The sequence below is a fragment of the Numenius arquata genome, chromosome 6 (assembly GCF_964106895.1).
Source record: "Numenius arquata chromosome 6, bNumArq3.hap1.1, whole genome shotgun sequence".
Lineage (NCBI taxonomy): Eukaryota > Metazoa > Chordata > Aves > Charadriiformes > Scolopacidae > Numenius > Numenius arquata.
The window spans coordinates 23,038,453-23,048,921 of NC_133581.1; positions in this window are offsets into that span (position 1 = coordinate 23,038,453).

Consider the following 10,469-nt stretch of genomic DNA (forward strand, 5'->3'; position numbering starts at 1 on the left):
CTGGCCCGGCCCCCGCAGCCCCCCGCCGGCCCCACAGCGCCGGCCCGGCCCCCGCAGCCCCCGGCTTGAGAAAGGCAAGGCAGGACAATAAAGGCTCGCCTCGGGGCGGGAAGGACAGTGGAGAGAGAGATGCTGAGGGGAAGGAGCAGTAGGAGTTTCCCGTTCGGACCCTTCCGTTAATTTTTTTGAACAGGTTTAATGGGAAGAGGATGGTGGGAGGTCCCTGACATCTCCATTATGTATTTTGCTTTCCAGTCTTCAGCCTTCAAAAGATGTTTTCAGGTCCGAGGTCTCTGAGAGGAGACGTGTCCTGCATCTGGCTAGCCAGCATTCCATGCTCCCTGATTGTTTTCTTTCAAACTTTTTTCTAAAAAAATTCAGACCACATCATAATTATCATTTTGTATCTGTGTGCATCGTCCCCAGCTTCCATATTATTTTTCCTCTTCGTGCTGCACCCCAGGAATTTCATGGGCTGTTTTTGCTGCAGTCAGCTCGCTGCTCCAGGGCAACATTGTGCGAAGAAGGAACCAGCCTATGCATCTAATTTTATTTTGGATCCTGGCTGAGAGGTAATAGTGAGTAAAGAATTTTTGCAGAAACTACTTAAGTCCTGAAAATTTCCTGCAAGAGCTTTTTTACAGTAATCACCAATATAAAATCCAGTGTTATTGGCAGCCTAAGGCAGCTTCAGTCAGTTCTGAATGCTAGCGGAAATGCAGCAAAGAGCAGTGGAGATGGGAAGGCCCTGTGTCCCTCAGTCTCCTAGCCACAGCACATCATACTTCTGTTCAATACCACAGAAGGTTTCATTCCAGAAACACCATAAATCTTAGTTTAGTGGTACAATAATTTGATTTTTTTAAATGCAAACCTCTTGGACTACACAATTTAAGTCATAAAGAATGTTAGGAATTATCTGGAATTAATTAACAGTTTAACAATGTTCCATCATGTTGCAGGAAGTATGGTATATGAAATAATCCTGTACTGGCAGAGAAATGTTTAGACAACATACTTCTCTTTTCCACACCTGTCTTTATGGTTAGGTTTCCAGTTCATCCACTGCCTCAAGTCAGCTTAATAATATTGACAATGTACAGGTGGCACTTAAGTAACATTTAGAAGTTTAGTTTTCTTAGCTTTGAGGAATAACTGAAGGTTAGATCGGATACAATGGAAACATTTCTTAAAAAAAATACCTGAGACCTAAACTCCCAAAAGTATTTAGTCATCAGACTCCCAAGGAAATGGAATAGAAGCTAGATACTTCTTTGTAATATCTTTGTAAATTTGGGCCTCAAACCAATTTTCCAAACAATCTAAACATATGTAAGTGTTAATTGCCTAAATACTTTAGAAGAGGTGGGTCTAAAAATCTAAAGTCTCCCTCTCTTGCCATGAGGCGAGGGCCACAGTCCCAAACCCTGGCTTGCAAGCAAGACCCTCCCATGCTGCCTTTGATGAATGTTGTTTTAAAAAGAAACAACCCTCACATTGACAGGGCTAACAGGATATAAAGTCATGCATTGTTTTACCAATTAACAAGATGCTGCAGCATATGTTTTATTCAGTATCGTTGCAGTGATTTAAGACTACCTTCGTCTTTCAGTATGGACAAGTGCTGTCTAATAAGCTTACAATGCAATCACAGTTACTCTGTTTTCACAGACTTGTTTTCCTAGCTCCTTTGAATGAGCTTTCTTTGGACGGGGATTGAGCTGAGTGGTGAGAGGGTGAGGGTGCACTTCCCAGAATGGAAGATCTGCACCTGAAGTCAGTGCAAAATAGCTCTTCTGGTTTTCTGCTGTCACCTTGGTTTATTTTGTAATAATTTCCTTGTGCACACAAGGCTTTAGACTGACTATGATTATAGCCAGGTGAGCCTAATGATGTCTTCTAAGCTCAACCTGCAGCACCTTAGAGCACCTGTTTAGATTTGCACCTTGCCCTGGGGCTGCTGAAGTCCTCTGCACCCATAACTGTCTGCAAGGACAGCTGTGGGCACAGGGGTGGTCTGCCTTGCTCGTGTGTTGAGACGTCAAGACATGACCCAGGTCTAGTTCACAGTGACCCTGTGTTGTACCTGAGCTCATTAGCCTTACTGAAAAGCAGGTATATACATTAGGGCACAGTGCAGTGCTAGCAGCCTGATGTGATTCCCGGCATGATTAGGTTCTTTCCAGCACTTGGAGCTAGGTGCTTTTGCCCTCAGTATCATTTGATCTGCTCAGTGTAAGGACATTGCAAACTAAGAGGGAAAAATTGTCATAGTGCACCTAAAACTTACAATTTGTAATGATTAATCTTTATCTTCCTTCTTGGCTCACTCTTGAGTGCCTATGCAGAAGGATATATCTACATGGAAAATTTTGAGGGTGCACATTTATTCTAATATGGTTACATTACTATAAACCCCCAAGTCTGTACTCCTAGTACCTGGGTACTTTTTTTGATTTATAGTTAAGTCATAGCAAAGCATGCAGCTAACATGAGAGCTGTTACTGGTTTATTTTTCTTTCAGCAGAATCTGAATGCCCATGTAGAAAATTACACCTTTATAGCTATGTGCACAATAGTACAGAAAATAGCTACACTTCTATAATTACATTGACATACCTCTAGATCAGGGCCTTCTGTACTTTAATTGCTTATACTCAAAATGTTAAACCTAGATTATCTCCCACTGAGGTTAGTGGAAAAATTCCCATAACTTTCAGTGGGATTTACACTCTGTCACTAAACAATTACTGAAGATCAAAAGGAGCTTGTAGTGTTGATCACCTCTTCTGGTCATTTGTTCTACCGTTTTTATCTTGCATGATTAAAGCAACAGTGACAACTACAAAAAAAAAAAACACAAAAAGATAAAAACTCATCTGTATTTAATGTAACAGAAGCCTGTAATCAGGTTATCTCTACTTCATTTTTACACCAGGAAGAAAGCCATGTCTGTATTGAAAATACTGCTTCTGTTTAAAAGCGTGCTTCTGAGGACATAGGATTAACTATGTCCTATGTTGTATGTTCTAATGGTGTACTGGTGCAAAGTCTTGTTTATTATGTTCGGTAAAAGACATCAGAGAATATGTTTTGGACTATAACAAAATTTCATAGCTAAGGTGCAGCGCGGAGAGCTGATACTTTTCTAAGACAAACTAACACAGCTCAAGAACATCTCTTCCTGAACACATGTATTATACAAAATGATCTTTTTGTCAAGATATAGTTTATTCTTTGCATTAATTTAGAAGGGACATGATAAGCTGGAATAATTTGAGCTGGCAACATAGTTAGGAAAAGCATATCCCAGAGATACTACATTAAAAGAATTTATAAGACTTAGGGCAGCCTCAATACAAGACCCTTGAGGTGGATATGAGGCAAAAATGGCCCCCCATCATGGTGAATGCACTCTTGTCAAAGGCAGACATCATCTGAATCAGTGATTCTGGAGAATAGAAACCACCTTCTGGTTGGATGAGTTTTGAGACAAAAGACCATATTCCTCAAAGCAGCAGGGTAGGGAGTTGTGCATGTTTGATTTGTTTTTTCCCACACATTGTTTATTCATTTAAAGGCAGTATATTATATTCTGTTTTCTGTGTTTCAAACATCTGTTATTTTGCATGTTCATTTACCAATTAGTTAATAAGTTCTTTTCCCTTTCCAACTATTGTACTGTGAACAATCAATCAATTAGATTGCTGCAGAAAAAAAGAATAGCAAGATGTCTGGCTAATGTGCAACCTATAATATGAAAAGGCAGCCTTCCGAAGTATGTAAGTATAAACAACATCAAACAACTGTACAACAAAGACAGAGTCTAGCACCAGCCGGCAAAGATTTCAGAAGCTGAAAGCCTAAACTCCCTGCTGAAGGGGAAAGGAAAGCATCAGAGGGGGAGAGCGGAGTTGAGAGAGGGAATTAACACCAGTGAAGTGTGCAGTTTCTGCCATTTTAAGCCATTTGTGTCTCGACTGTTGATGTGGATTTCCTCACAGAGGCTGTGCCGTGTGGCTGGAGTTGGGCTGCCGGGACTGATACTGCCAAGGGATCTCCCTGCTGCTGGGTTGATCCTGTCACCTGTAAAGGGAATTTCTCTTACTCCCTGCTGCGCTCCTTCCCCTGACTCCCCAAGTATGCAGGACACCTACACCAAAGTGCCCATTTGTAGCCATGATGATATTTTGGTATGAGGCTCATGGGAAATCTGGTCAGTGCGGTGACGGATGGTCAGTGGAGAATCATAGTTGACGTCCTGCAGGAGACTGTGTTGTGCCAATGAGTCTCTGCTAACAGCAGCTTGAAAGGCCAGGTGTGACAGCAGCCAAGGGCAAATCAGTGCAGCTAGTTGACAAAGTGGAATAACAACAATTGACAAACTGAATGCTTACAGTCTACAGTGAATTTATCTATTCATACAACAGAATTGAAAAATACTGCTTAGCATGTCAGCACTAAGTTTAATTCTTGCGTGAAACTGATTGCTTTATTAGTACGGTATCAGTTATGGGTTTTCCATGGGAGAGACACTATACAGACAGATCAAGATGTGATAACAGTATTAATTGTCTACTCTTTTTACAGGTCATTTGTTTTATCAGATTGCTTGGACTTACAATGCTCTGAGTTGTAGTAAAAATATTTTTCTACTCACATGAGGTTTTACAGTATGGAAACTTCTAAATGTCAGGGCTGAACAGTTACAAGTATAAAAAACCACAGAGCTATTTTGCTGGGTCAGCTCAGTGTTTAACTTTCTGACCATTTTTATAAGTTAAACATATATAAAATTTTTAAGATCAATCTGAAATCTAGGAGCTTTAGGAAAGATTTAGGAAAGAATTAGGGATTTCAAAGCAATTAGAGCAGAATCATTTAATGATCATAATTTTGTCAGGTCTTGCTCAAGTGAATAGGTTTTAAGGACACTGAAATGCTAACATACATTTGGGAGAAACCTGACTGCAATGAAAGGAATATCAATAGAGTTTTCCTGGAATTATGGCTCCTGAAAAATTCCCAATTTAATACTTTTTGGGAATAACTGTGCCTCACTCTAGTTTAATTTAACTTGCTCTGAAAGTTGATTAAATCTGAAAGTAGCAAACAGTAAGACCTTGTTTAAAAAGTGCAGGAGTATCACACACCGATTTCATTATGAACAGTTACTGTATTTAACTTTGCACCTTGTCAGAACCAGAGTAACGTTCAGGTGTAGGTGAACATCTTGTGGGCCTTTATTTAACAGATTGAAGAGACTTGTGGTTTGCTTAATTTTATTTTCTTAAAGGAGAAAGGGACTTATATCAGTTTTTTCTTCACAGCTGCAGAGTTTAGAGTGAAGCTCTATTATCTTCTTTTGGCTTTCTCATGGATGTTCATAAATTTTTCTAGAAGTTAAATTATCGTATGACAAGGACTTATGAAATATTGACCTATCAGCACACGGTAAATAATTGCCAGTCTTCAAACACAGTCATCATGTGGCAGCTGTACTTCAGTCAGGAAAAACAGAATTACGCAAATACAAATATTGTTCAATTTTAATGACACATTATTTAGCAAAGTAGCAGCTATACATTTGAAATATGAACATGCTTTGATCTCACTTTTATTGCTTTGTGGACTGTGTTTTCCATTTGAGGTGCTCCAGGTTTTAACTGGTGAAGACCCAACTAATTAAGAATGCCTATTTTTTTTAGTGTGCCTTGTATTGTCTCAGTTACTCATGACCTGAGCAGATGGAGCAGTGAGTCACCTACCAGACGTTATTAGATCTGTGACAAGAAGAAACCAGATGAAACCTCTCAACTGTATCTGCTTTCCAGACCAGGGTAATACAGCGTATTGAATTTGCTCTGACTAAAAGGGAAAACTATGTACATAGGCAAATGGCTGTATTCTGCTACATGTCTTAGACGCATTAAATGCCACTCAAAGCCATTGGCTCCAATTAAAAAGAATGTCTTATGGCAATAAGGTTCTGAAAGTTATAAGAAAGTATTTATTTCTATTTCTAATGCGTAAGCCCATAGCAATAGATGGAAATCTTTTTGCTGCTCAACTGTATTGTCTATGTGCATTCAGATGTGTAGGTGTGGCACTTAGGGACATGGTTTAGTGGTGGACTTGGCAGTGTTAGGTTTACAGTTGAACTCAATGATCTTAAAGGTCTTTTCCAACCTACATGATTCTATGACTCTATACAATCAAATCATACTTTTAAACTTCTGCATGTAACTATCCAGGAAGTACAATATTGTCTGATAAATGAAAATGTAAATTCTTTTTACAGAAGTGTGCACATAAATTTTGTTGGGGATTGGGGAGAGTGTCAACTGACGGTCCATAGCTACAAACACTCTCATGTGGACTATCATAATATTTCATATTTTTAAGACTTGGTGGTTAAGAAAACTGGGAGTGAAATACAGAACCTCTATCTCCTGATCTTTTTTAGGGTGTATTTCACGTCAGTAAGTAATGGTTGAAAGTTTTTAGTGATTCACATGAAATGAATCAATGTCTCCATTCAGTTTGTAGTAGGTAGTTGATAGCTTTGTTGACACCAGTTACAAAAAGCAAGAAGGCTAGGTATCAAATATTTAGACATTCTGTCATGATCAGACGGGATCCTTCCAGGCCACCATTGAATCGCATTGCCTGGATAGCAAAGGGAAACAGGTCCCCATCTGCTTAGAGGTGGTGCGTGTCGAGAGAAGCCGTCCTAGAGTCAAATTTTTGTGTCTATTCCATGATATTACTTGGTGACCGGTCCTGTTAGCTTCAGCACTTCATAATGTGAAGTTAGGTATGACCTAAGTCTTGTTACAAACCTCATCTCCTAGCCTCAGTTCCTCTATTCTGCTTCTTGAAATTGTACTATAGGCAAACATAACATGCATATATTAAAGTTAGGACAAAAGGATCAAGAAATGGCCAAAGAGCTGCTGTGAAATCTAGCCAACAGTAACTCACAAAGAAGGTGCCTGCAAGAGAAGGAACCAAATATAGTAGGAGATGAAATGGGTTGGAGTAAGGTAGACAGGAACTCATACAAGGAGAATTGAGAAGACCACCGTAGAGCGGTAGGGAAGTTTTTTGAAGTGATAGGGAGAAGACTGGCTTCGGACATGGGGAGAGAGAAGCAGGGTGAAGGAAGAGCTGCAGAGAAAAAGTGCTTCGGAGTGATTGTATGAAACAAAGCCCCATGGACAAAACAGCTAAGCTTTAGCAGGGAAACAAAAAAGCTAGTTCGGCAAAAAAAATGACTGGGGGAAGGGAAACCCAAAGCTAGTTTAAAGGAGAATGAAAATAGAAAATATGCTTGCATGGAATAAAGGACATAGGAAAAGAAAGAACCAAATACATAGTGTGAAATGGAGAACTTTTATCATACATGTAATACACAAAAAGAGGCATTTAATTTGAGGAAAAAATTGTTTGCTTGCCTCTTTTTTAACAAAACATAGAGAATCTAATGTGTAATAGTACTTTGGTTGTGTATGAGGATACACATTTTTTAATCCCTTGGCCAAGAATGTGTGTCATACATTGGCAAGTTTTCTCTTCTTTTGTGCTATAAATTGCACTTGCTGGTACCAAAACCCGCAAAGATAATAGTTGTGTTAGAAAACATTATAGATCATGTATCAGCCATACACTTTGATCTTTGCAGATTTTAGGCATTCAAGAAATCCCCCAAAGGCCAGCCAACTGTTTATTCCTCAAGCCTTTCTCAAGTAAGCAATGACAAAATACACATGAAGTTCGCAGCTTGACAGCAACAATTTCGTTGGTGACTCACTAGCCAGTAGGTTGTCTAAGGATCTGCTTAATCATACAAGTAATCCAGTCTTCCTATTTGTAGATTTAATGAAGCTGTGTTAATGTTAAGCTAGATGATGTTTAGCCACATATTTTAAACATTTATGAAGTCAGGAGAAATACAAAACTGTATCTGAAAACATCATCAAAAATATCAGATATAATTGATTAAGACCTAACAAGGTCTTCTGTAGCATGTATAGCCTTTCTCTATCAGATTTTCCCTCTCTCTAAATAGTGTGAGATAAGTGAGCATCATGATTCCATTTTGCTGGTTTAGTACATAATCAAAACTTAGTTTAATGTCAGTCATTTCAAAATAACAGAAAAATGCAAATGCTGTGATAAAACCTTATAAGAAATTCTATCATTCCTGTATTCTGATTTTCCATTTCCTATTCTGAATATATCTTATGAACGTATTTCCTCTTGTACCTGTGTTCCTAACATCACAGAACATTATGATTTATTTATTTCACAAAAGACAAAACAGAATTTAAGCTAAAATCAGGCATTATACTTTACTTTCACAGATTTTAGCAGATTTATTATTATTTATATTCATGTAAGAGGAACGGCTCCAGTATTTCCATTTTTAAAATTGTCTGCATTCTAAGTTACGGCATTTTGTACATCTTTCCATTATGGAATTGAAATTTGCTTAAATTAGGATTCCTTCAAGGATGGGTATTGCTGCCTTTTTTTTTTTTTTCCTATTTCATGCCACACAGTCTTTAGTAGTTGTTATGGTGAATAAGTTTGTATATTAAATAGAATTGAACAGAAATCCCACAATAAAGGTTAGCCATGCACAGCTGGCTGCTTCCCTGGGGCTAAAAAAACCCTATGAATCCTTCATTTGGAAAGATCTGTCTTTTAAAATTCATAAATTAAAGATGCACTAATCCATTTGCTCAGACTAGGACCAGCCAGTATTCTCAGTTGACTGTATCTTCAAAGGTGCTAGTAGTGCAAGTACAAAGTCATTAATACACTGATATTTAACTTGCATATGGTCCTTGTTAAAGTAAACAAGAAAAAGCCATTGAATGATTCAGAACAAAGAAATATATTTCATTAAGAAAAAGTGGTGCTCCCTTCATCTTGTCTCACTTGAGTTTATAAATCATTATGTGATTCTTTTTTTTCATGGGTATGTTTTTCAACTGTAGCATGCCACTTCCCCACATCATCTGCTTTTCAAGGTTGTTGTTGAAGCCAACAGAACAAGGATTCCTCTGTGGAAACCAGTTCACTCAATTTCTCTTGCATTTCTGCTTTTCTGATGAGAAATGATCACTGGTGACCCTAGTCCTCACATTTGAGGACACAGGAGGGGTGTAGGGAAAGGAAAACGTGCTGGACTCTGGTAGCCCCCTCACAGACCATTAAGATTTGGGAGACACCCTCCCTGTGTCCTACCCTGCCTCTCCAACCACACTCTCCGCTTGCCTGTTGCTCTGGCTCTCTCCTGCAGCACTTCAGTTGCTGCTCCTCCCCAAGCATGCGAGACATCTGACTGAAATTCCACTAAAAAGTGACATTTGGGAGAAGGCATCAGTTCTGGCATCACTGGCTCCAGCCCCCTTGCAAAACCAGCAACAAATAATTGCAGGAGCTGGCAACACTCTCATAAATATTTTGAGATGTACTTTCTGAGATAAGATAAAAGAACTCAAAACAGCATGCTGTCTTGAATGTGTATTCAGCTGCTATTTTCTAGCTTTTTTCCCAATATTCTTCTGGCAAGGCAGTTAATTTAATTCCTATTTAAATATGAAGGGCAAAGTTCATAATCCGTATGGAATATCATTTGAAAAAATATTACTGCATATCCCTCTGTAAATTTGCGTTATCTGCAATCTTTTGGGGGTGTTGTTATTATTTAGCTTTAACACAAAATTATTATTCACACCAAATAATTTTAAAGAATTTTCTCTTAAATTCAGGATATTTGAAAATGTGAAGTAATGGACTGTAATATCTCTTGTAGATTTTGGAACGAATTTTTTACTGTTTACATAATAAAACATAAACCTACTAAAATAACAGAACTGGAACTGGGTCATCTACACAGAAAGGTTTTAATAGGCATCTTGTTTTTTAAAAAATCAAATACTTCTGTGTACTTCAATACAGGGGAGGATTCTGCTTTTGGTGGAGGCCCAAATTCTATGTTATTTAAGAATCAGAAACGATCTGGGAGCAGAGGCAATGACCAAACTACAAAAATTACAGTAAGTACTTTGTTTTGCAAGTTATTGTCAAGCACTTAAATGCAAGTGGGCCAGAGTGGTACTATGGAGCGCGAATAAATTTTTGTGGTCACATTTTAGGAACAGCAGCCATCACCCCATACAAAATAAAATCTAGGTGACAGTCACATCACAAATGACCCAAAGGAGAGGTAAAATGTTTTAGAATATGGATAGCTATGGCAACAAGAATTGCTGCAAGAACTGTGAAAATAATCAGCAAATGGTACCATGAAAGCAATCGGGATAAGACCTCCCAGAACATGTAAGTTGTCATTGTCCATAAAATGCTGTTAAAACCGATCATCAGAAACTACAAATAAGCACTAAAAGGAGATGCTTTACAAACAGCAGATGGTGCAACGCTGCAGCTGGAAGGAG